We start from the raw sequence: 26,188 nt of genomic DNA on the forward strand, positions 1-26,188 counted from the left end.
GAAACAGAATGTAATTTAATAGTGCAATGTGAAAGGTCATGAATTTAGGATTAACAACAAGATTTTTTGCTATAAACTGGGGAAGTATTAGTTGGAAACATCAGAGGAGAAAGACTTGTGTGTATTGGTTGATCACAGAATGGCTAAGAGGCACCAACGTGATGTGCCTCTTAGCATGATGGCTAAGAGGCACATCACGTTGGTGCCTCTTAGCCATCATGCTCGATGGCTTAGCATGATGGCTAAGAGGCGCCAACGTGATGTGGCCATGAAAAAGGCTAATGCATTCTTAGGATGCATCAGGTGTGTTATTTCCAGTGCAGATAGGGAAGTGTTATTACCATTATACAAGGTACTGGTGAGACTTCATCTGGAATACGCTGTGCAATTCTGGTTTCCCATGTTTAAGAAAGATGAATTCGAACTGAAATAAGTGCAGAGAAGGGCTACTAGGATGATCAGAGGAATGGAGAACCTACCTTACGAGTGGAGACTTAAGGAGCTTGGCTTGTTTAGCATAACAAAACAACACCTGAAGGGAGATATGATTGCTCTCTATAAACATTAGAAGCATAAACACCAGGGCGGGAGGAGAGTTATTTAAGTTAAGGGTCACGGTTGACACAAGAATAAACGGATATAAACTGGCCATCAGTCAGTTTAGGCTTCAAGTTAGACAAAGATTTCTAACCATCAGAGAACTGAAGTTCTGAAACAGCCATACAAGGGGAATAGTGGGGGCAAGAAACCTAACTTGTTTCAAGATTAGTGGGTCTTGTCCACAGGTTCAAGGTCTAACTGATTACTATATTTGAAGTTGGGAAGGAATTTCCCCCCCAGGTCAAAATGGTAGAGACCCTGTTGTTGTTGTTTTGTCTTCCTGTGCAGTGTGGGGTATGGGTCACTTGCTGGTTTGAACTAGAGTAAATGGTGGATTCTCTGTAACTTGAAGTCTTTGCATCAAGATTTGAGGACTTCAGTAACTCACCAAAAGGTTATGGGCCTATTACAGGACTGGGTGGGTAAAGTTCTGTGGCCTGCACTGTGCAGGAGGTCAGAGTAGACTAGATGTTCACAAATATTTTTGAGATTTTGACTTTTTGTCCAGATTCATGATTGTAAAAAATTATGAACTCAAAAACAGTTGCACACTGGGAAAAATGCTTCCTGCTCAGCTCTATTAAACAGTATTGCAGCTTCCACCAACCTCTGGTGCAACTGTTTTGGTAAGAAAATGAAGTGCGGGGCGGGAATGAAAGAGAAATGGAAATGCTGCTACTGCTGCTATAGCAAAATGTGAATGTAGTGACATTTCTGACATTGTTTATTATTCACAGTTTAGGATTCAGTGTGACTTTTTTCCTCAGATAATCCATTATGGAAAGACATCAGAGAGAAAGAATTTATAAAAATCTGAAAACCTCTTTGTTGCTCTAGGCATGTTTTGGTTGATTTTTTAGCTCAGTTCATTGCAGTATTTCACTTTTAATGGTTCACTTACTTGAACTTGTGAGTAAACAAACTCTTTAAACCAAAAGGAAATCTACAGGCAACAAAAGATTTTACTTCTTGAGCAGCCCAGCATCTGGAAGCTCTTCTGATCACCTGAGAAAGCAGCCACTAATCTGTTTTTTGTTGTTGTTGTTTTAAATCAACTGGGTTATGTTTATCGTTGGGTGGATAGTAGAGATTCAGCACTCTTGGCTCATCCTCAGATTTTTCACTGTCACTTTTAATAGTGGCTTTCCCTCTAAAAGTTTCCCTTCTGGCCTAAATAGTTACTAATTACTCACAACAGCCAACACAACTCAATAGGAAATTTTTGTGGTTGTCCTTTACCAGTACTAAGGAGGAAAATACAGAGTCACTTTATGACAGTGCCTGGCATTCAGATATCACAGTGTTAGGTGGGATACAAGAATTCAGAACAGAAACAAAATAAAATAGAATTAAATATCATATAGCACTACATATAGAGGCTCTCTGACCAGGACCATGGAAAAGTACTTACTTATTTGCTTTGGGAAGTTTCATATAGCAAAAATAGACATTCTCTAAGAGAAGTTGTATAACTTTTACTTTTCTTCCTGGTGTGGAATTTGTATGGGCAACTTTCTGATCCAAATGGAATAAAGACATCAGGCAATCTTACAACATAGCCGTCAATCATATGGCAGCTATGCTGCTAGAATTGTACAACAGGAGATAATTTCTTTCGTCTCTCTCACCCTCTTATTTTTATTTTTTTCTGAACATATATTCTAAAATATATTTTAAAAGCACTAGTGTATATATAGATGTTGCAGCAGAGGGGCTAATTGTTAAGAAGCAAAATATTAAAACATATTCAGATATACACTGGGGAAATAATTGTAAAGCAAAAGTTTTTTTTTTATGAGATAGTCAGGACAGATATTAGTTACATTAAGCTATGAGATAGTTTAGAGAAATTTTAAAAACACAATATAAATTCCTAGGTCCTGTAGATTTAAGTGTGTTTCTGGAATCAAGAATTCACTTCAATAGAAAGATTAATATTCTAGCATGAGTTACTGGGGAGGTGTTATACCACAGCAGTTCCCCCAGAGTTAAGGGCAAAGTTGTGAGATAAAAGAAAAGGAGTACTTGTGGCACCTTAGAGACTAACCAATTTATCTGAGCATAAGCTTTCGTGAGCTACAGCTCACTTCATTGGATGCATACTGTGGAAAATACAGAAGATGTTTTTATACACACAAATCATGAAAAAATGAGTGTTTTATCACTACAAAAGGTTTTCTCTCCCCCCACCCCACTCTCCTGCTGGTAATAGCTTATGTAAAGTGATCACTCTCCTTACAATGTGCCACAAGTACTCCTTTTCTTTTTGCGAATACAGACTAACACAGCTGTTACTCTGAAACTTGTGTGATAAAGTTAACTGAACTTTTGGATAACTAACAATGACACCATATCCTATTGATAATGATATGTGGAAACTGATCACATGCTGCACAACAAGACGCTTCAAAGCCAATGATGAATAGGATGGCTTCTAAGATGGTACTCCTGCCTCTTTTTACACAAGGGACAAATATCACCAACAACTAAACTAATTTGTAACTACTAGACTACCAAAACACTAACCAAAGAGAAAAAACTATTTGAGCCCAGACACCAGCACTTGCAGGTATGACAAAAAGCAGGAGAAAACAGAACACAGGATATGAGGGGCCTGGCCAATACGTGGCTTCTTTCTTCAGATGCCTGGGGCTCAATCCTCAGCTCAGCTGAGCTCACACTGAAGAGGGAAACAGAGGTGGCTCTGCATCACTTATCCACCTTTTTGTGTCACGGTGCGGCCATGGGCGGGTGTGCCCTAGTCAACTGCTTAGCTGCTCTTGGGAGATGACTGGTGGAGTCAGGAGTGAGCCAGGTCAGAATGCCAGGAAGTCATGGTTGGGCACCAAATTTCCAAATTGCAGGCAGCAGGCAGCTAGCAGGCTTAGAGTTGAGCTGGGTTAGGATACCAGAAAGGCAGGGTCGGGTGCCAGGTTACAGACAACAAGGAAATAGTGATGCTGAGGACAAACCAGGGTCAGAAGCCAGAGTCTATGTCTATCACAAGCATGGTCTGGAGCAGAAGGAAGCAGGCAGGCAGTCTGTCTTGCTGTTCAGACAGCTCCCATCAGGGCTTTCTGGTTTATATATTAGTATCAGCGAGTCAGTGGGTGGTGAGAGACTGCCACACAGGTCCCGCTGGGCAGTACTTCCTGCTTAGCCTCGGTTCACAGTGTCCTCGCCTGAATATCCAGCTTAAGCCTCCACTGGTGATGCACAGGTGTCAGCAGCCAAGAACTTCCATGATCCCAGGTACTAGTCCTGCAAATTCTCACACCTTGATCCTGGGGCTGTCCAGGGGCCAAACCAACCCTCCAACCCAAGTTAAGGCACTCTATATGCTGTTCTAAACAGCACCATCTGGCAATGTCCCCTTAAGAGCCATTACTCTGCTGACAAATGACAAAGACAAGTGTCCCTGGGACACATCCTTACACCAGAAGAGACTGGGATAGAGTTGCGTATGCTGGCTCTTTGCCAGCTAAGACTTTTTCTTGACCAGGGGAATCCTCAGCTGCCCATTTAGAGCAGGGTTATGACCCCTTTGCATTGCTCCACTTACATGAAGGGAACATACTGGATCAGAGGATTTGGGCTTCTCTCTGTGCCATAGGACTTCCCTGGCAAGGAATGAAGCCCCAACCTAGGCTAACTGCTTTTAATCATTCCACATTGACACTGTTTGTAAGTCCAATAGCGGGGAGCTGTAGAGGTAACTCTCATGAAGCACCGCTACAAGGTTCTTCTGGTACCAAACAAAACATCAGAGGCAAATGAAATACTGGAGTAAGAGGTGGGAAATTAAGTTACAAAATCTAGGGAAACCCCCCTCAAAATAGTTTCTAAACTTCAAACTGCAAATGAAAGGAAAAACCACAAACACACATGTTATCTAGACCAGTGGTTCTCAACCAGGGATACGTTTACCCCTAGGGATACGTAGAGGTCTTCCAGGGGGTATATCAACTCACCTAGATATTTGCCTAGTTTTATATCAGGCTATATAAAAAGCATTAGTGAAGTCAGTAAAAACTAAAATTTCATACATACAACAACTTGTTTATACTGCCCTATAAGTACATAACAATCAATTTATTTTATAATTATATGGTAAATGAGAATTTTTCAGTAATACTGTGCTGTGCCAGTATTTTGTACTTTTATGTCTGATTTTTAAGCAAGTAGTTTTTAAGTGAGGTGAAACTTGGGAGTATGCAAGACAAATCGAACTCCTGAAAGGAGCACAGTAGTCTGGAAAGGTGGAGAGCTACTGATCTAGACTGCTGTCGGCTATTCTGAATCACCTAATTGATTTAGCACAGCTAAGGCTTCCAGGTAGAAGTCTCCAAACCATTGAGAACCATTATGAAGCACTAGCTGTAGTCGATACTGTATTATGTATTAGTTGGGAGAAAATCTGATTTTCTCTTTTTCTTTGTCAAATGAACACTAAAAATAAATGGATACTGTAGCACAGCAGCTCAGTAGCACAATCTTATATGTGAATTTAATATTCTTTTTCCTGTGGTAACTGTTAGGAAATGTACTTGTGCAACCCTATCAACATATTAAAAATCAAGGAAATCACAGACCATTCATACCAATTTCTGCTCACATACCTTACTATCCAGTCATGATACTCAGAAGCACTTACTGACTCACAATTCCCTTCCTATTCCAAAAGACAAACACTCACAACTCCTCAAAGTCTCACCCAAACACACCAGCTTTAGTTAACATGATAACCGTGTAGAGCTGTGGAGCAGAAAAGACAATAGAACTGTTAAAAATACCATATATTTTTCAAGAAAATTTTTGAATAAAATGAGAAATGTTTCATTCAAAAATGTTCTGCTGGTTTTTTCAGGTTTTTGATGAACAAACTTTTGCTTCACTGCTGCTGGGAAATCTAATATCACGTAGGCATTTCTAGTTGTTAAGGGGTTTTTCATGTTTACTGCACTGCAACAGATTCAGCCTGGCATAATTCAAAACAAATTCACACCACCTAAGCCATGGCTCGTGGAAAGACCTTTTTTGCTTTTTCTTTTTTCACTTGTTTCCTCCTCTGGTTGATTTTTTTTTAAACGATCCTTTCACTCTCCTATTCAAATTACGGGTAAAGAGTAAATTGAGATCAACAGATTATATGCACAGAGCAAAACAGGGATAGCTTTAGGCACTAATTGTGCTAACACTTATACAGATGTTTAAATGTACACACATGGGTAGTCCTATCGACTTCAATCGTGTGTAAAATGTATGTAAGTGTCTGAAGAATCAAATTAGAAGAATCAAATGCTGTACTTATTTTGAAGTGTTTTTCTGTATTTATCCATTTAAAGCTCCATTAAAGTGGCAGTGTTTGTCTACTAAATTATGTATTCAGTTATTATTATTTGTTTCTGGGAGTGCCCACTATGTGTTAGACATTTTCCAGACATAAAAGACGGCACTGTCCCAGCCATGAAGAGTTTTATGCAGCTAAGTTGCCACCATGTTGACTGAACATCTAAAGGCCCTGATTCTGCAAAAAGATCCATGCAAGTGGACCCTTATGTCTGCATGAACTCCCACTGCAGTAAATTATGCAGGACTGCAGCCTAAAACATGGACACATACCTACAATTGCTTAAAGGATGCAAGCAGGACAGAGGTATTATTTAGGGGACTTCAGGTGTGTATAAGTAGAAATTTTAGGGGAAATGGGAGGAAGGGAAAAAAGACAATTTAGGCTGAATATTATGGAATAGTCTTCCAAGAGACAGGAAGCCCCATTGCATGAGTTATTAAAAGAAGTCAGGACAAAGCAGTAGAAAAATATGCTGTAGGAAACAATCCTGGACTAGCAAGAGGGTGGGTTAGATGACCAAGAAGTTTTATTTATTTATTTATTCCCCCCTCCCTCTATCTAATTTCTATTCTGTGATTCCCTAATTTTTATTGCTCACTTATTTTAAATTTGTGTATCTCAGGATTTAGAATGTTCTCAAGGAAATGCCAGATCTGTCACTGCACAGCAATAAAACATCTAATTGTACTGTAGGGAATAAGCCTGCATTTGGAGGGAGATGGACCAGATGATCTCATAGATTTTTTCCTATATCCAACTTCTATGATTTTATGGGTAAAACTCAGGAGTCTAATCTGGTGTCATTTATAGTTTCTTCCTACCCACTCAGAAGTAAATTCCACTACTCTACATTAATTTATATTCACTTGGACATGCACCCATATGAAACTTCTCAGGGGCTGGAAGAAAAGGATGCAGCATGGAATAACTATATGGTGAGTGTAGCCTGTAAAATAGATCACCTCATCTTTCACGCCCTTCTCTTAGTTACTTTCTGTCTAAACCCTTTATCTTATACCCCTTGGGGAAATAAATTGCACCCACTTAATTGAACTCAGGTGGCTAAATTCAGTGGTGATATGTTTTGAAGTGTCAGTTTTATGTTGATAAGTGGGTGTGAGTATGGGGGAATCTGCATCTAAATCAGTATAATTTACACATTGACATGTTTGGAAGAAGGTATGAATTACATTTCTTAAGCCTCCCATTCACCTTTGAATTTGGCTCGATGCATGGTCCCATGTATCTGTATTTTACACCATTACTAGCAGCATAGTGTCCTGCAAACTGTAAGGTACTTATGAGAAAATACTCTCTTATTTAGAAAGAGGTAAAGGCACAAACCAGGAAACTACATATTAATCTGCATAATGGTAGCTGTGAGGAAAATGTTTAGAAACATTCTAAAACCCTTGGACAACACCTGGAAAAGCACAGTTTGATTTAGGACAGCTATTCAGGCAGGGGAGTTCATGCTTAATTGAACGAGTTATTTGAAAATATTTCTGCTATGACAGGTAAGAGAAATTCAGTAGATTCAGTAAACTAATTTACTCAATATGCATGTGACAAGGTTTATTGACAGAGATGAATGGCTAATAGAAAGAGTGATGGATGGAGGCTGATGTCCAGGGACATTCCGCATCCTAGGGGACAGCATACAAAAAAATCTAACTATCTAAAGACTACCCAACACATGATGCTGTGGTTTCTATTCCATTCTATTCAGATTCTTATCCTACTCTCATCACTGAGCATATTAAGAGCGCAAATACATTTCTGGACAAAGATTCCTTAATAAGGTTGTCTGAGATATAGTCGGAGTCCTCCCTTGTCTAAAAGACATAAAAAACAACCACCCACACACACAACAGAGCTAAATGAAAGTCAATCCACCATTTCATAAGTAGCTACCATAATGAATACAGTGGAGGTGTATACGTGATTCACATTTGTTGAATTCAGCTATCACTTGTATCTTATCAAGTGATGAGACTGTAAGCCAGGGTGGATAAAAATCAATGATTTTTAAAAAAAAAATCAGATTTTTTTATTTAAATCAGATTTTTTTGATAAAATGTTTTTTGAGGAATAATCTATCTAAAGATAGTTTTAATTAAGATACATTATAGCTCAAAGACATCTCATCATGGAATAGGGATTATAAATTCTAATTCTATAGTATGAGACAATATATTCATGTAATGTTTAAGAAAAGTTTTGTAAATGAATTCCAAGAGTTCATGGTTTAGGGACCCAATCTTATGGGGTTCCCGGGGCTTCTATATAGATTATTTAGGTTAATCTTTCTAGCTACCCAATGGGACTCAGTGCTCAGTCTAGAAGATACCATCAGAGATGCTTAGTTTTGCAGTTCTCAAACTGTGGATGTGTGTCTCCAGAGAGAACATGCTTGTTAACAACAAAAATGTTTTAAAATAAATATATAGAGGTGAAAAATAACAGACCTCAACCCTACTACTGTCCCTCTGTAAATTTGTGTAAACAGAGTCAGTCCCTTACCTCTCTCTAAAAGTGAAAAGTTTCAAAAAGTTCAATGAATAGAAGATTGTTGGGGGCAGAATACATGTGGACAAGGAGAAGAAGTCTGGAGATAAATATGAGAAAGGAGGGGCAGACAGTAGAAACAAAAGTGGAACTGTTTGAGCAGCATATTCCAGAAGTCTTGAGGTCTTTCTGAGTATAGCCTTCATTGATTTGAGATCTACCATACGATTCTCTCACTAGAACGGAAAACCTATAATAGCAGCAGGCCGTAAAAGAGACCCAGTTTGGGAATATTTTAACGAAGTTCCTCTACCTGTGGGTAAGACAGGCATGAATGCAAAATGCAAATACTGCAACAAAGAAATGCAAAGCCTGGTTGCCCGAATGAAACAACATCATGAGAAGTCCTCCTTCTCAGGAGAAAGTGCATTGGAGATGATAAAAGGACCATGTCTGAACATGCAGAATCTTGAGGTTGGTAAACTTTTTTATTTCATACTTCCTTCTTAAGGACTGCCTGTCTTCCTTCTGGACTATTCTTGAATTCTCATGTTTGAGCAAAACATATAGTTGTTACTCCATGGTACTATCATTTTAGATGCAGTTGTGATAAAAAAATAAATAGCTGAAAGAGGCAGATCTTCCTTTTATAATTTCACCTTTAAAGTAGTACTGAGTGTCAGTGAATGCAATGAGTAATACTAAATGAGCAGTGTGGTAATAATAATTAAATAACTGCATTGACTTATTTTGTTTAGGAGAATCCACCCTCAACATACAGGATTCTGAAGACTATCCACCTTCAAGAGCACCATCATTTTCTATAGTTTCACAGTTATCTGCCAATGATAGTGTTTCCGTCACATCATGCATGTCACATAGCCACAATATACCACCTGTAGCAAAAAGAAAAAAAAATCCCCATCATCCAGAAACAGCCATAGATAAGTTTGTGATAAGAACCAGCAGATTACAAAAAGAGGTAATTGATGAAAAAATTGCCCGGTTTGTTTAAGCAAACAACTCTCCTTTCTGTATGATTGAGAACCCACACTTCATTAACATTGTTCAGTCATTAAGACCAGGATACAGTCCACCCAACAGAGCAGATGTCACAGGCAAATTGCTGGATAAAGTGTATGAAAGACAAATTGACCAGTGTGCAAAAGGTCTAGAGGGTGAAATTGTTAACCTGAGTCTTGATGGGTGGAGCATTGTCCACAATGATCCTGTTCTATGTGCTTGTGTGACAACAGAAGAAGGGGATGTCTTCCTTACAGAAACAACTGATACATCAGGAAACGCACACACAGCAGAATACTTACAAGAAGTAGCAGTAAAAGCTATAATAAACTGTGAAAAAAAATTCAAATGTCTAGTATGCAGCTTTATCACAGACAATGCTGCAAATGTATCCAAAATGAGAAGAAATTATTTAGAAGACAGTGAAGAGCGTCCCAAGCTAATAACATACGGTTGCAATGCTCATTTGATGAACCTCCTAGCCAAAGACTTCAGTGTTCCAGAAATAAAGGCAAATGTTGTTGAAATTGCAAAATACTTCCATAACAACCACTTTGCAGCCGCTGCTCTGGAAAAAAGGAGGAGGAAACAAGTTAACTCTCCCACAAGACATGCAATGGAACTCAGCAGTGGACTGGTTTGAGCACTATATCAAGAACTGGCCTAATCTGATGACAGTTTGTGAACAAAACCAAGAAAAAAAATAGATGTCCCTGTCACAGCCAAAGTTCTCAACATTGGGCTTAAGAGAAATGTTGAACACATGCTGAGTACACTGAAGCCTATTTCTGTAGCCTTGAACAAAACGCAGGGAAATAGCTGTTTCATTGCTGACACTGTTGAAATTTGGAAGGAACTGAGTGAGATCTTAAAAAGAGAAATATGCAATGACAGAGTTAGTGCAAAATTACAAGCATTAAAAAAACAAACAGGAGAAGCACTATTTCCAGCTCTTTTTCTTGCAGATATTCTTAATACTCGGTACCAGGGTCAAACCTTAACTGCTGAAGAAGAGGAGTTGGCTATGAGATAGACATCCAGCAATCATTCCTCCATAATGCCAACTATAATAAACTTCAGAGCTAAGGGTGAACTATTCAAGAAATATATGTTTGCGGATGATGTTTTAAAGAAAGTCACACCAGTGAACTGGTGGAAGTCACTTAAGCACTTGGATTCAGAGACTGTTGAAGTGATAATCTCACTTTTAACAGCAGTAGCTTCTTCTGCCAGTGTAGAAAGAATATTTCTTCCTTTGGACTAATTCATTCCAAATTGAGATATCCTTTGGGAGCAGAAAAAGCAGGAAAGCTTGTTTTTCTTTTCCAGATTATGAGCAAACAGGAAAATGAAGGTGAAGACGACTGAGTTAGCTGCAGAAGCCAATATTTTAAGTTTGTCATGTTGACCTGGCTGACATAGTTGATTTATTTATTTTAAAATTTCATTTAACTACTTTAGTTAAAAAGAATTTTAACAAAAACAAACCTGATTTTAAAAAAACTTGAATGTTTAACTATATTCAAAAATTCATATGCTTGTTTTGTTAAAATATTATATGTTTGCTGTTGAAGTAAAAAATCCAGAATACATAATGTTGTTGTTTTAGTTAAATACAACAATTTAAATGGCTGTCTGGTGATACTCTCCTCCTAATACAGCATGACAAGAAAGTCATCCAAATATTAATGATTAACCTGTTGAATTGGAGATAGCTCACCTCCCAATGACTTCATAAATATCTGCTTCAGTTACCTTTGGTGAATGAAATAACCAAACGATCATTCATTTTGTGATATAGCTGTAAAACAAATCTGAAAAGCTTTCAAAATAAATCACTTTAAAAATGTATCGTGTGTACCTTCTAAAAATGAAACCTACATCTATCTCTAAGTTGTGAAGAATATGTATTAAGGTTATAACAACCAACAAGAATGCACCTTTATGTAGAAATCCATGATTAAATAGAGTCTTCCTGACTAGTGATTTAAATCATGATTTAAATCAATTTGATTTAAATCAAATTCACCCTGCTGTAAGATCTTTGAGGCAAGGACTATATTGTCTCTGGGCTTCTCTACACAGGGCTGGGGACATACCAGAAAGTTAATTTGAAATAGTTAAAGGTGTAATTTTAAAATGGATTAGTTAAACCATATTAATCCCCAGTATGAACACTCTCATTCAGGATTAAGTGGTCTTAATTCGGATGAATTAAGGCCATTTTAATTCTGAATAACATCATCTACATATGGGTATAATGCAGTTTAACTAATCCATTTTAAAATTACATCTTTAGTTAGTTCAGATTAATCTTCCAGGATGTCTTCATGTAGACAAACTCTTTACATATTTTTCTAGATTTTAGCATGCTTTTGAACACTGTATAAATAATAAAACGCCATCAGAACCATCACCATCACAAGGTAGACTTGTATACTATGGAGGCACTGACAGCATCTTCATAATTCAGGCTGCCTTTGGATTTACATAAATAGCGGGAATAAAATGTCTGTGTCTTTTTAAATTGTAAACCCTTGAGGGCATTGATTATCTCTTTTCTATATTTGAACAGCACCCAAAATACTGGGGCAGGGCCTTTGGACATTACCAGAATATAAAAAATAGTAATGTGCCTCTATTTAAACAGTAAATATTGAATTTAGTCTGTAAATTTAACACAATAACTCTTCAGAAGAGTATTAACATTTCCATGTAGATGTAAAAGAAAAAAATGTATTTTTTTTTTGGTAGAGGAAAAGCTTTAACATTCTCCCTTTCAAATGGTCATGACAGTCTCATTATTTTTTGTTTTGTTTTTGAGGACACCCATCTAATCCATCACAATCCAAAACTAACCAACTTTAACAATTTTCACTGAGTTTCAAAAGTATAAGCTTTTCTTTTTCTCAGCATTTGAACAATCCCCTTCAATGCAGGAAACTGGCTTTACCATCATTGTGCTTGTGCATGACAATCAGAAAGTCAAAATGACTGATATAGTTTCACTCTGTACATTGAGTTGAAATTATATAAAACAAACACGATGCATGTCTGGTGAAGAGTAAATTTGATTTTAAACCTTTTTTTATAAAAAACATAAGGTATTTCTAGTAATTCAGGTGAGAGGTTTTCATTTTTCAATACAACTGAGTATCTTGACAGTCCTTGACAAACCCTACTCTGGAGGTTTCACAATCCAGACACAGACAGACATTTTAGTCCTGTTTTAAGTGTAAATCTAAAGGTAACTTTAAAGTTGCTCTCAGTCCCTCCATAATATCCAAGTCTACCTTGTGATGGTGACGGATATGTTGTTGTTTTATTATTTGTAGTGTGTAAAAGCATGCCAAACACCAGTATTCTTAGAGGGCGGTTTATCTCCAAGAGTCCTAGGACAAAGGAAAGTAAAGAGACTTTACTGTCAAACAAACTAACTTCATCCATTGGGCATGCTGATTAGGGATCCCGAGTTACCTTGCCTCTGAATATTTAATGTATAATAAATGACCTTCATGTAAGGAGCTAACCAAAACTTACTGTTTGTACAAAACTTTATGACATAGTGACTATTATATAAGAGACTGTCGATCTATCTACATTTTGGAAAACAAATTAATTTAACATAGACAAAATTAAAGCAAAGATGTGCCTATTTATTTTTCTTTATATTGTATTTCATTTATCTACTACTAATTCAAACAACCTAGTTAATTTATGCAGTGAATTGAGGAAATCACTATGAAACCAGGAAAGTGAAGAGAACCAAAAAAACAGAAAAAATATTTATAATTCACATTAAGCTATTATATTCAATCATTACATTCCTATTACATCTGTAATATATGCCATGTTCAGCTCTTCGTAGCTGATGCAGTGCTGAGTACAAAACTTTAAGGGATCAGTCACAGACTGCTAGAACAAAGAACATAATTTTTTTGGGTGTGTAAAATCTTCCTGAAATATCTGATCACTTTTACATAGAGATGAAAAAGTTTTTAGCAGACATTAATGTTGCTGCTTCTGACTGTCAGTGCATCCAAGAATATCTAGAACCCTTGGTCATACAGTTTGTTATACATGTTAATAAATAAAGGATCTCAAGACTCCACATTTCACAGCCAAGACCACAGGGAACCCGTAGAGGTAAGTGTTGATTGAATCTTTGCTACACAGCTTGAAGATATTTCTATGCTGCCCAAAGTGCCTGGTTTTATAATCTAAGTATATGTAAATCTCTGTTATGCTAATAGTGAGCTCTGGAGCTATAGCAGTTAATTTAAGATGCTTATTCTGAATAGTAATGAAGTTAAGGCTTCTGAAAATCTATGCAGGAGGTTCTGAGACAACCAAAAGAAAACAAACATAAGCAATTGATTATTGTTATTATTATTTAAGATTACATGCCTCCAGTCTTGCAAGAAGTGGCATTTCTCTGCAGAACTAATCAGCTTTAGTCCCAGCTTCAGCAAAGCCCTTAAGCTTCTGCTCTCATTCCTTCACAAAGTGCTTTGCCCCCTACTCCCCGAGAGCCTATCCACCTACCCACAAACAAAAGACACAAAAACTAACAGCAACAATAAGTTTCAGTGCATCAGAACCAGGAAGCCTGTCAAATAGTCAGTCAGGCCACTGGATAATCGAGGGGCTAAAGAAGCACTCGAGGAAGACAAGGCAGTTGCAGAGAAGTTAAATGAATTTTTTTCATTGGTCTTCACTGAAGAGGATGTGAGAAAGGTCCACAAACCTGAGCCACACCTGTCCCTGACTGAGATGTCAATAGAAGTGGTTTGGGGAAAATATGATAAATTAAACAGTAATAAGTTACCGGGTCCAGATAGTAGTCACCCAAGAGTTCTGTAGGAATTCAGACATGAAATTGCAGAATTACTAATTGTGCTATGTAACCTGTTGCTTAAATCAGCCTCTGTGCCAGATCACTGGAGGATCGCTAATGTAATGGTGATTTTTAAAAAAAGGTTTGGCGGCAATCCCAGCAATTACAAGCCAGTAAGCCTAAGTGGGTCGAGGTGGGGTCTTTTATTACTCTTTCATGGTAGTATTGCACTGATGGACTCCCTTAGGAGTCCTATTCAGCCCTCTTTGGGCAGAAAGAGTGGTACAGAGTCCTGGAAGGAGAGGCTGTACGTTAGATGGAGTAGAAAGAAAGGTGCTGATTAGGGTTGCCACCTTCGAGGTACAAAAAAGCCAAGTCAGGGATGATTCTGAGCCCATAAAACTGGAGCGCTGGCAGTGTGTATCAAGCACCCTTAGAGATTTCCTGGGACAGCTACCTCAGAAAAGGGATGATCTTGGGAAAATGTGGATGGGTGACAACCCTAGTGTTGGAGAAATCCTCTCTTAAAGGAATCCAGACAGATGTGTATTTTTTTTAAAAGAACAAGAATCATTATGATTCCCATAAATTAGAAACTTTCAAAAATATCGGAGGTTCTAAAATACCAAGGTTTTTACGGTTTGCTCTGTTTTTAAAAATGTACTTAACATACACTGTGTTTATCTTAAATCCTCAGCTGCAGTACAAAATGTTACATGAAACAAACATTGTAAATAAGCAAAGCAGGGTGCCTTGACACAGCACACGCACATCTTAATGTCTAAACCTGCAGGAGTCTCTGCAGTGCTCCCCATTTTGTCACTCATTTTAGTCCCCAAATTCCCTAAGTTCCTTACAAATTTATGCCTAGCAAAGAAACAGAAAAGTAGAATCTGACAGAATAAAAGGTTTTCAACAACTTGTAGGGGTTTAATGAAACCAAAATGATTTCAGGTTTCCCTTCCCATACTTTAGAATACATTTTCTCATTTAAAAAAATGGAAATTTCAGCTCATTCTGAGTACTCAGAGTAAATTATTTTTAAAAGACAATATTTTATCTTTTGAAATGATTACAGGATGATGGGAGCAGCTACAGTAAGCTCTCACTTTCACTATCTAACAACAACATTGAAAGAAAAGATATTGGAAAAATGTGCCATAACTGTTTATTCTGTTTTATTCAATAAATTTTTTTAAGAAACAGTCACAGGCAATACTTTTTGACTTCTCCAAGTGTATCCTTATTTCATTTATACAGCTTGCTTTTTTTTTACTTAAAATTATAATTGTCTTAAGCTTTGCAGCCACTTGTTTCCCAAAAATAAATTCGTAGAGGGTATTATAATGACACATATAAGAAGGGTTTAATTTCCTAAAGCTATTAAAAAGCTCTCTCTAGAAAAAAAATGTGTTTGAAGATCAAATGAAAGACAATATCTGAATAACACTAATCCCAAGGAGAATTCATGGCACCTGCCAGGCACTGTAAATGTTTTATAAATGTTGTCTTTTGCGAAGTCAACTGCAAACATCATAAGGACTTCTGTAAATATGTCTAGCGGCCTCTTTGTTTGAGTAGAAATATTGAACTTCCCCCGATTATGATTATAAACTAGAGACGATTATTTTAGATTAAAAAAAAAAACTATTTGACTAATAACCTCTCTCTTCTGTCCTGGGATCAAGTTTCAAATTGCACATAGATTTTAAGTGTTTGAAAATCTTTTTTTTAACAGTACAAAGGGTTACAAAAATGCCTACATGGAACTTATTTGTAGGTAAACACATAAGAAAGCTAAATTGGAAAATAAGGAATCACTTGAAGTCTGATTCACAATATCTGAGTAAACTGAGGAGGCTCTGCATGGCAGCGGAGAACTGTGGCATTACTTATTATAAGACGGAGACTCATGATTTCGTATTGGAAAAAGTAGAATATTTGTTTCTTTGGGAGAGACACAATGCCACATCCTGTATGTCTGTAATTCTTTAGTGATTAAAATAACTGGATTTTAAAATGTAGTAATCGTTAATAATTTTCAAACTATATCAAATTAATTTGACCTGATCAATTCAAATTTCACTGTTTTAATTAAGTATAATCTTTACTAGCTGATATTTTAAAAGAATTGAAAACTAAATTAAACAAAACAAAAACAAAAAACAGGAAAAATACCTACACACATAACATGTGAAAGTTGTGTGATGTACAATATTAAAAGAAATTTATGATACTTTAAAGGGATACTGTCGTATTAAAATATCTGAAACAATTTTTGTCACCTATATTACAATTAATACAGTAACTCATTTTATAATATAGTATTTTAATAATGAAAGAAGTTTAAAATCAAATTGACTTTTTAACCTTTAGAGCTTACTTTTGTACTTACTTCAGTTTGGACAACAGTAATAAGCTTTTCAGTTTCACTTGGGTTTATAATCAGTTTCTAATGAATTTCCCTTTCTGCTTATTGTGAACAAGAAGCATACCATGGTATGAACTTGCAAACACAGCATGGAAAAGTTTTAAGCCAGACAAAACGGTTTCCATTTAATTTCTCCCCCACCTCCCATATTTCATGAGAACATTCAAACATTCTTTTCATTTATATATGTTCACTTGGGTATTAATAACAACATAGGAAAAGCAAGGCTTAGTTCACCATTGTGTTACTTGGTGTGGTCCTGATGTAACTCCATTGACTGCAGCACAGTTTGAACAATGTAAACTGGAGTAACTATGGTGAATCAGGCCCAAGAGTGATTAGCTGCACCATCATCATCAATTTATGTATTTATCTGTGTATGGGTCGATTGACTGTGTAAGTAATTGTGTGGTACAACAAGACGGCAAATTACTATAAGAAGTTGCAAAACAGTAGCAGCATATTTTTTCTCAGGGGGGCTATTTTCAAACTCTGACCGTAACTGCTGATCGAGAGAGAAAACAAGAACCATTTTATCATAGTTCTTACCTACATTCAACATCACACAAAATACACTCGCATTACATTTTCCTCATATGGCAACTGTTTTACTTTCTCTCAGTATATTTAGTAATTTTATAATCAAAACTGCCTACCATTTTGGTTGCAATTTTCACGTTATTACACATTACTCTGGCCACATTCCTAAAGCTCAAAAGTGTGTTACACATTCTTGTTTATAATATTGAATGTATAATTAAATAATCAAGTAATTAATGCGTAAATATAAAAGCACTGCAAAAACACAGGAAATTAAAAAAACACTATGAGATAGGACTCTTGGCTTGATTCCATGACTTCCAGTACAGTTTGTTTAAAATGAAGGCCCGCGGAGGTGGAGAGAGGAGAGAAAACAACAACAACCACCACGCCCCAAGGTTGTACTAAAGCACTGATTTTTCTCCAAGGACAATATGATCATTACAATTATTAGATGAAAGCAGCCCTTTGAATAAGAAGTATAAGACATTTATTCAATTGGTATATTACATGACACACAAATTCTTGTTACTGTTTTCAATAAAGAATTTAGCAGCATCTGATGTACTTTCTAGGAGATGCCCTCAAACTGGACTCACCCTCAATGATGCAGTGTACCTTTCTGAAGCAATGAAGGCCTACTGGAGTTTTCATTCTCCAGGGAAAGCAGTTGACTGGGATTTTTCCTAAGCAAGCAAAGCTTTATTCTTTATTGGATGATATTTAGGATATCTTTCAATCATGCTACAGATGATATATGTTGAATCATCATATCTTCTGCCCTAACAACATCCCACCTCCTGGTCAGCACTGCCTACTTTTGGAGAAGTGCTAACTGGCTGTAGGACTGATATTAGGGGAAGGTTACAGACATCTTGTGCTGCTACAAACTCTTGACAGGCTAACTGATGTCACCAGGACTCTGACATCATTATCTATGTCAGCACAAGCCAGAACAGACAATAAGTGAGTTTGGCCCATGATGTATGTTCTGAAACTGAGATCACAATCTACAGTCATAGGAACTGTATAATAAAGAACTTGACAACTTTTGGTTGAACTATTGGGTAGGATGCCTGAACTCTTCAATTCATCTAACTTTACAAACAGTCTGGTTCGTGTTGTGAAACTAAAAGCTCTTATGTTGTCCCACATTGTTTCTTGTACTGTTCCATTTGAAGATTACATGCAGGAAATATATGTATATAAATATATTTCATAATATAAACTTTGATTATTTTATTGCTTCACTTTTATTTATTTATTTATTTGCTTCTGCATTTGCTATAATAAAGTTTTGTGCTGGCTGGCCTGAAGTTGTCTGTATACGTAATTGTAACAGGCACCACTCACAACCGCGGCGCCTCTTGCTGGCCATCCTGGGAATTAGCTCTCGGCCCTTCCAGTCTGCCTTCAACCAGTGGTGTCATGCCTGCAGTCACTGCTGTCTTCACTCTTTGGACCCGTGTCTCCCCCCGGAACACAGCTTCCTCTTCTGGACACAGCCCTCTGGCTGGGTCCCCACTCCAATATCTCCCCCTTTCTGGGGGGACCGATAGTCCTTAGTCCTGCCACTTGCCTCAGCGGCCAACTGCAGTTCCAGGTCCAGCCCCTAGCCCCAGGGGCAAACTGCAGTCTGGATACCGGCCACTCTCCTCATTGGCAAGTGGGGTACAAGGTGGGGGTGGGAATCAGGCCCACCTGCTACTCTGGGTCCTAACCCAGGAACCCTATAGCCGACAGCCACTTACTGCCCTCCTCCCACCTGCTGCTTATTTTCCCTGGGCCACTTCCCCCGTATCTCTAGCACCCTCTCAGGCAGCAGGCAGCCAGCAGCTCACTCTCGCACTCTGCTGCCCCTGCCCAGCACTGCTCTATTTATGGTGCTTCTTCAGGCAGCCAGAACTCCTCCCTTGTCTTCCAGGGAGAGACTCTCTTCTGCTCTGCTGAGCAGCCCTTTATATATGGCCCTCACCGGCCCTAATTGGCTGCTCCAGGTAGCTTTCCCCCATTGGTGGGCTCAATAAGCCCTTTCCTGATTAGTGGGTTCTGTGCAGCCTCCCTGACACTGCTTTTAACCCCTTCCTCTCCCTGTATGGGGCAGCTGCCCCACAACAGTCATTCCGATGTCTCCTCCTGAATTCGTCCCTGATAGAACCACTCAGCTTCAATTTGCAATTATGTAGCCCAGAAACAACTGTTCAGGAGCCATATTATAATACATATACAGTATCCTATGGACAGCATAGCAGTTTATATGACAAACTGAATTATAGCCGTAATCACCAGTACTAGTATGGTTAAATGTCTGTTAATATTTCTGTCATAAAAATAAAGGGAAGGGTAAACCCCTTTAAAATCCCTCCTGGCCAGAGGAAAAATCCTCTCACCTGTAAAGGGTTAAGAAGCTAAAGGTAACCTAGCTGACACCTGACCAAAATGACCAATGAGGAGACAAGATACTTTCAAAAGCTGGGAGGAGGGAGAAAAACAAAGGGTCTGGGTCTGTCTGTGTGATGCTTTTGCCAGGGACAGAACAGGAATGGAGTCTTAGAACTTAGTAAGTAATCTAGCTAGATATGCGTTAGATTATGATTTCTTTAAATGGCTGAGAAAATAGCTGTGCTGAATAGAATGAATATTCCTGTCTGCGTGTCTTTTTTGTAACTTAAAGTTTTGCCTAGAGGGATTCTCTATGTTTTGAATCTAATTACCCTGTAAGGTATTTACCATCCTGATTTTACAGAGGTGATTCTTTTTTTTCTTCTATTAAAAGTCTTCTTGTAAGGAAACTGAATGCTTTTTCATTGTTCTAAGATCCAAGGGTTTGGGTCTGTGGTCACCTATGCAACTTGGTGAGGATTTTTACCAAACCTTCCCCAGGAAGTGGGGTGCAAGGGTTGGGAGGATTTTGGGGGAAAGATGTTTCCAAACAACGTTTTCTCAGGAACCCAGATAAAGTTTGGTGGTGGCAGTGGAAGTCCAAGGGCAAAGGGTAAAATAGTTTGTACCTTGGGGAAGTTTTAACCTAAGCTGGTAAAAGTAAGCTTAGGAGGTTTTCATTCAGGTCCCCACATCTGTACCCTAGAGTTCAGAGTGGAGAAGGAACCTTGACAATTTCCATTCCATTTTCAAGGTTTATAAGTTGGCTGTAAAAATAAGCTTCAGGCTGATGCACACAAACTCTCAATTCTACCTGGGAGTAATTTTTTAACCATATTTTATTTTAAATTAATTTGGCCATTTAAAAATTACAGGTTTGGGGATTTTTCTTTTCTTTTTCTTTTCATTCCTTTTTCATTTCATTCTTTTCATTACCATGTATCAGTCCATCATATTTATAGAGTTCTGATCACCATTGTATGTTTTGTAATATGTCCTTATCTCATAATCCACTCTTTTTACACAATACTTATTAGATATAAGCGGCAACAGTGTTTTTTGGAGTGTTGTGTAAGAACATCTAATGGATCTGAATGCTAATGCTTACAATGGCAATTCCTTGCAGTACTCTCAAGTTGCTTCAGCTGATTCAGGAGGAGCATTTTAGGGATCGGGTGGGAGCTCCATTCAAGGATGGGTTATAGCCAATGTGGGGCTTTTTTGTGGTGTGGATGGTCAGATCAGCCGGGAAAATCCTACAGGACCTCACACTAAAATAATATACCATGGTGTAATTGTCTTATTATTAATTATAATTGTTATTATTATTATTATTTCATTATTAATGCTGAAGCAATCTATTTCTTTGAGTGTCAATTATTTTCAAATGATAGCTGAGAAAACAGATGCAAGCAATTCATAAGCAAATACTTGGCAGTGACAATTCCTCATGGCTTTGCCTACCCTAATTTGAGTCATACTCAGCATAAGCACTACTCTCTGCTGCACACTGCCCTTCAGTCCATGTTTGTGTCAGTTTTGCCTATCCACATTTTGCCACACTTGGGTGGGAGGGGTATGCATTTTCCTGTAAAGTTTTATGATACATATGAAAGCCTTTTCATATCCAAAAGGCTCAATTTGTGTCTGTAAGATACAGCTCTGTGTTTGGGACAGTGCAGGAGGACATTGCCCTGTGGGAGCTCATGGTGGTGGCATGCCTCAAGCAGTAGCAATGACTCCTGGAGCTTCCAGTAGCATAAGGGGAGTGGAACTGCAAGGACCCCTTGTATGGCCACTGGGGAGTAGCAGGGGTGATGATATATCTCTGCCGGTTTCTTAGGATAGGCTAGTGCCACCACTGGTGAAAACATCACTGTCTTGCGCTTGGGGTGGGAAGTATCTGGACTTCAGTTGTGCCCAGCCACAGAGGTGCAAGAGGGAGAGTTTCCCTTCTTTTTGCACTCAGTTTGGCAAGCATAATTTGTCCCAAAGGATGCTACATCTAATACTTCCTCACAAAGGAATAGATTATTACTGTTATGACTAATAGTATCTATCACCTTAGACAGACAGACAGACACACAAGATATGGTGCAATTTCCACCACCTTTGAAGCAGGAACCTACCTAAACTTAATTACAAAATAATTTTAACATGATTTTAACCCACTCCCAGACAACAATGGTTAGGCAAACTTTTCCAGTGGTGTATATCATATTGCCTGTAGGAATTTGGACAGAGATTGTGTTTCATAGCACCTGGGGTCCCTTTGTCTTAAGAGTCTCCTATCTCATAAAGCAAATATACGAAGTGAGGCCTCAATATTTGTGGTTTGACAGAGCAGCATGGTATTAGTCTAAGGCCTGCTGCCTTTCAGTTCTCTTGTTCTGCTCTTCCATAAAAAAGGGTGAGGGATGCCGGGGGGGGGGGGGGGGGGCAGCTCAAGGTCCTGTTCTCTCAAATTTGAATAGTCTGTTGATGTCTTGTTTAAAAAAATTATCTTTGTTAAAGTTGGAAGCTCCCACTGTGGTTTAATTTTGTTAAGAGTTCTTTGGTTTTAAGTGCAATAATGGATGAGCATGATGAATTACACTGTCAATATAAAAGAAAACTGTATATCTGTTGTTAACATATTGTGTGGGTGTTTAACTCAGTGAAATAGCTTAGTGAGAGAAGTTGCTTAAACTAATATAATTTTGATTGGTTTAAAAAACTAATCTACATATTTTGTGAACCAAAATTCTTACTTATAAACATTCCTGGTTCATACAAATGACATACTGGCTGAAGCCTCTGTCAAAATGTAGTTACAGGTAGCATGCACACTAATGTCCATTGTGAATAGTAAGCAGTGGAACTCAGGGAATCTGCTGATTTGGTGAAGGTAGCACAGAAATAGTGATAGCTTTCTTGCTCCAGCTATCCTTTTTTAAGGAGAATTTGAGCTTCTGACAGGCTCAGGCCCAGGCCCAGGCCCAAGGTAAATCCTCCTGTTCATAATGAACACATGTTGCAGTTCTGAAAGCCCCTTGCATTTTACAGACTCTGTCCTTCAGACCCCAATGAACCTTAGCTGGCATGGTCAGATACCCTATGGGTCAGATACCTTACACCTGCACTGCTGCATTATCAGGGAAGAGACCAAACTGATCAAGATGGTGATTATTTATTTATATGACTGTATGCAATGGGGTTCTGGCTGTCAGAAACAAATGATTCATATGCCTGTCTATTGTTTATTGATGACTATTGCTGCTAGTTTTGTTGTTTCCTGGGTAATTCCTAGGCATTATTTCTATAAATGAATGAAATGTAAAACAATTCTAGCCAGTAGTTGGAATAAGTGATATGTATGTCTGTTGCATCGTGGTGTCTATATCAATAGAATAGGCCATTAGGCATAACACCTCCACATTTCCCTGTATTATACCATTTTTCCCTCCTGCATTGACATAAATGATTCACCAGTGTTATTTTCACCAGCATAAAGTGGAGTGCATCAACACAGCATCTTTCTGAAGATAACGGTCATTTCAGAAGCTAACCAATCTCTTTTTGACATAAAAATGGTGGGACATCTAGCTCAGATTTTGGTCTTATAAATGCCATTACATTTTCAGAGTAATGACTTTATGGTATGCTTTTTCCTTTAGAAGTTTACCCTTCCTTCATTGTGGATCCTATCTTTGATGCCTTTGGGATATGAATTTCTACGAATAAGGCTGACCCTCATTGTTTAATTGCCTTGGAACAAACAAGAAAATACCTCAGCAGGTGAAGGATAGTCAAGGGACCTTAGGAAAAATACATTTAAGAGCCATGTTATGAACTATTATATATCAGCATAGCTCCAAAATCAGTGGAGCTTTGCCAGCTGGCTCTTGGAGTGCACTGTAAATGTAACAAACTCTAGTGAATGCTCACAGAACACATCAAAGAGGGGCAATTGGACATCATTAACAAAAGTGTTATAACAAGGATTTAAAGGCAGATTGTCAGCGGGTGTAAACTGGCATCGCTTCACTGACTGTAATCATGCTCTGACAATTAACATGTGCTGAGGATCTGGCCCACAGTGTTTTAGTGGTAGTAACAGGCTCTAGGGGTCCTCCTATATTAGGGAAAGGGCAGAATGAAAGGATGTCTGCTCCTGACCCTGTTCTAAGTGCCATGTTACATCTAGCCTCCATACCATATTCAGTAAAACTGCACTTATTCGGCTATTTTGGGAACTTCTGCTTCCATGGAGACAGGGACTGGATTTTGGTCTAAAGTCCAAATACTGATCCCATCAAATCAATGGATCTATTGCAAAACCACCTTTACTTCATCATTTACATTTGAAGATCTATTGTGATTTTAGGTTAATAATTCATTCTCATTGCATGGTGGAATAAGAGAACTAGAACAATGACTAGCATCAGGTGCTGTGTTTTTATGTAATATCTCTGGAAAATCAATATTATTTATGTTGTATTGCATTTTATTTCATTCCCTACCAAATGCCATGCCAAAGCCCTGTCACAACAGAGATTTATGCCTCTATCCATTCACTTGCTCTCTGGCAGTTCTCAGATAACTGGCACATATTTCCTTGGGTATGTTCAACCCATAATGACATTTGAACAGTGGCAGTAAATGATATGCATTAGGGATGAAGAAAAATAAATATGCAAAAGGCACAACAAAATGCTAAGATGGAAGCAATATTTCAGTTTTAAACCTCATGAAGTCTAATGTGTGTGATATAAATCCTATATTACCATTTTCACTTACTGTATTAACAAGTCAGTTTTAGAAGTACAGTAGAGAGAATACAGTTATTACACTCTGAAGTTGAAATTAAAAGGAGAAAAGCATGGAAATTAACATGTAGAATCTACATGTAGATTACACAGAAGAATATGTAATTTGTGAGCACTCTTTTGGCTATAAAGCATATATACACACACACAAACATAATTGAAAAGGCAGCAATTACCACTGATGAGTGCATTTAACCACACCACTTTTTCATAATTCTCTGACGTTTTTTAGCTCATGTATCCTGTGGGTACTTTCTAGTGGGAAATTATTTTAAGGAACAATAGAAGTGAAGACTGCCTCTTTTTTCAGGCTTTTTTAGGAGCTCTTGAGAAACTCTCTTATTTATTCTGGTAAGAGTTTCACACTTACTTTTACTCACAAAGCTTATTAATACTGGTGTCAGAGGTACCAATTTCAGCACTTCTTACTCAAAGCTCTCACTGAAGTCAAAGGGAGTTTTGTTTGAATAAGGAGGGTAGAAGCAAGTGCACAATTTAGCACACATGCTACTGTGGACTCAGTGGAGTGGCTTAATTTTTCAAATTCATGCACAAGTTACACTGAATTTAAACTCATAACAAGTCATTAAAATCTTAAAATCAATCACACTATCTAACCATTATAAAAATATGCTCAAATGTAAAGAACTCTTTAACTTACTCTTCTCCAAGGCACATCCTGTTGTTGTCTCTCAGGATAGAGATCTAAAACAAAAAATTGAAAAAGAGCATTTTATATCACCACTATTTAAATTAATTACTGTGTGAGATATTTTCTCTTTTTATTCAGAATCTTGTATGTGAAATAGCACTTGTTTTCCGCAACAGTCCTTTGAAAGAATGCTTGTTTATAACTATTTCAAAGGATTTATATAAAATTAGGTCATTTAATGAGAGCATCAGCAACGAAAATACACAAACACCAAAAGGGAAAAAAAAAGTGCAACTCCCATCAATGTTACTAGTAGTAGCACATACAAATGGAAGATAAAATAGGCCCTTCTTAGTTCACAAATTGGAGATGGTTGACATTAAAATGATTATTTTTCTTCTCATACCTATTCACAAAGAGCTAAGAGGTCTTACTGTAAATGCAATTCACAAACAAATTTTATTGTAAGAGTTTTGTGCTATAGCAGAGAAAAAATTTCCATACCACAATTTTCATAAACTAAGTAAATGTTCAATGCTGTTCACAGATTTGGAGTTTTAGAGTAAGTCCTAGGTGAGAAGGATTCATGGTCAGAATGCAAGTGAAAGAGTCCAGAATGCATGACAAATTGTGTTGCCATGTGTTCTATTAATAAATATTATATATAAGTTATGACATGACTGAATATGCAATTTATCACAGTGTAGTACACTTGGAGTACATATAAGAAACAATTCATATAAATCCTAGTTTTTCTGATACAGGAAGTAACATCATAACTGTCATAAACAAAGTGGATGAAAACAAGGGGTTAAAATAGACTAAATCTTTTCAACCTATGTTCACTACACAGGTAGCTGTGAATTCAATCATTTTGGCAGAGACACCAGGAAGCCTGCAGCGGTGCTTTCATGAGATCTTTGCTTTTTTTATAGGTTGCAAAGCTGCAGTTAGTCCTGTTCTTAAAACAAGTTATATACTTTGTCCAGCTATACCAAAAGGAGGACAGGAGACACTTGATATGGATTTAATCAGGCCGCAAATTTATTATTAG

The 26,188-nt window shown here is 37.7% G+C and overlaps 1 protein-coding gene across 44 annotated transcripts in view; it reads right to left on the reverse strand.

Annotated features, from left to right (window-relative positions):
- PTPRD (protein tyrosine phosphatase receptor type D) overlaps positions 1-26,188 on the reverse strand; it is a 1,647,138-nt gene that overhangs the window by 1,058,773 nt on the left and 562,177 nt on the right. For all 44 annotated transcript variants that reach the window (XM_074953350.1, XM_074953349.1, XM_074953347.1 and 41 more), the window contains one exon: positions 25,144-25,187. The gene's annotated coding sequence lies outside the window, so the exon portion shown is untranslated. The remainder of the gene's footprint in view (positions 1-25,143; positions 25,188-26,188) is intronic.

Source organism: Natator depressus, chromosome 5, assembly GCF_965152275.1.
Source record: "Natator depressus isolate rNatDep1 chromosome 5, rNatDep2.hap1, whole genome shotgun sequence".
Lineage (NCBI taxonomy): Eukaryota > Metazoa > Chordata > Testudines > Cheloniidae > Natator > Natator depressus.